Raw genomic sequence first — 2,243 nt, 5'->3', positions numbered from 1 at the left:
GATAATCAGTTAAGATGTGGGAATTCTGGCACTACGCTCTTGAGCTTGCCATGATTATTCATGGGGCTAGAGAAATAAATTATTGTCCTATCGATGAAAAGTTCTTCTAAATCATGCAATAGTCGTGGAGGTTAGACGTGCAATAACAATTGTTCATCTTCGTGACAATAGATATCCCATGCATGACCTTTTGCACCTGTGGGGAAGACAAGCTGCTCAATGTGTGAGAAAGTTGGCTGATTGTTGCCTCCTAAGGAGAATTGAATCTGTGCTGTGAAACCACCGTAATAAGATCCCACTATGGCCAATAGGATTAACATTAGCTAAAGCTTAACGAATTGCTTCACTTCTATCACTAACATGAGAGCCCCCATGTCCCCACCCAAGTACTTCTTGAATGACAGAAGATGGTTCCCCAACGCGCATTCAATAGACAATGGCTCCAACAATTGCTACATAGTGGACTTTTCAGTGTCTCCTCATCAAGGTCCATTCCAAGAGAATACTCCATAATTTCAAACAAAGCAAATGCATCGGTTTCCTTACATCGGTGACCCAATAAAATAAAAAATATTTTCTTTGTCCTCCTCTGTTTATTGAATTGCCATAGTAACAGAGTGGGAAATAATTTCCCTTACACTCCTTATAGAGGGCCGGCCTGATTAGAGCATGTTCAACCACAAGGCCAATAGGTGTATGAGAGAGGAGAAGGGATATTGATAGGTAGACCATTCAGTAGATGCAAATTGCATGATGCAACCTAGTGCTTGAGGACTGTGGTGGATAAAGAAAACCAAGAGTGCCCAATGTTGATAAGACTGTGGGTAAAGAAAACCAGATATGCTTCCATCTTAAGACTACACCTAAAGTTAAAAGCTACCCCAAATTTGGAACATGAAGATTAAGAAAATCAAGAATCTACTAAAAGTAAACTCTAATTTGGAAGTGTGTTTATAGCCCTTAAGATCAATCCAAGATCAATTGCCTGCAATTGAACATGTGGCTCAAGGAGAGCTCAACAAACTCAAACTTCCCCCTAGGCTACCTCTACCATAATAAAAATTTTCTAATTATATCCATAATGAGAAACTCAACTAATTATGGTATGCACCCTAGAGCTGAGTTTTCTCTATGTGAGCTCTCATTAAGGCCCATGTTAAAGTCTTAGACGTTGGTCTTCAAAGATCTAATGGTCTAAATTGTGCTTTATTTTTTGGGCATGGATTGTTCTATTGAAAAATCCTTCTCGCTTTAGTCTCCACGCCTCCTTCATCTAGCTTTATTTTGGTTCTTGCTTATTTGGCAATCTTCAATGGAAAAGCATCGTGCTCATATTCGTCCTCTGTATCTTCATCAACTACATCATGTATATTTGAGAGAGAGGGAGAGGGATTACATTGTCGCTCCCCAACTTGCTTCCAACTACCCAACACATCCGCGAGGTTAGTCTTGTTGAGAAGATTCATACTTTGTTCTATGATCTTTCTATCGCTTTCAATATAGAACACAATTAGACAATAGACTAGGTAGTAGTTGATGGGTAGGATGGTTCTTCCCTTGGTTGTAAGCAACTATTTTATAATGTGGAGCATGGAGCTACCACTGCCGACAATCCCAAAAAGAGAGGCTTGTAGCAATCTCTTTTGTTGAGCAAAGGCGAGTGCACTCTAATCGATGGCAAATTTAAAGAGCAATTAGAATCTCTCTTGCTACAAAAAAAGAGACTAGTCAAGATCCAGCTCATCTAGCAAATCTCTAAGGCTTCTAACCAACAAATTTGACAAACCAGGTAGCAACAATCACCAGTTGTGAATATAACTCTAGCGTATAATATAATGTGCCGAACCAACACGATAGTGAGTTGGACTCTATACATGTCTATCTCTAAAGAAGAGACTAGTCGAATCATTGGTCACTAAATTGTATCGACCATCAAAGCTAGCAAAGAACTATCGATTGTGTCTTGATACAAGTATTCCTCTATGGTTAGAGTATTCTATTATGTCGAGTCCAATGAGTCAATAGAGTTTTACATAGCTTAGGATGCTCACTCATGCTTTGGGTGGCAATGGAGACAACTATATTCAATACAAGACTGTAAAGTTTGAGCTCAAACTCAAAAGTATGACTAAATCCAGCTTTCCATTGCAAAATAGCTCTTTGCCCTAGTGAATCACTCAAAGTTACTTGATTAACAAGAACTCATGCAAGTGATGCTAGATTATCATATCACAAATGGTTGA

Source organism: Dipteris shenzhenensis, chromosome 27 (genome assembly GCF_047967505.1).
Source record: "Dipteris shenzhenensis isolate YYH24624 ecotype China chromosome 27, Dip_SZ_1.0, whole genome shotgun sequence".
NCBI lineage: Eukaryota > Viridiplantae > Streptophyta > Polypodiopsida > Gleicheniales > Dipteridaceae > Dipteris > Dipteris shenzhenensis.
This window is presented reverse-complemented; position numbering follows the sequence as displayed.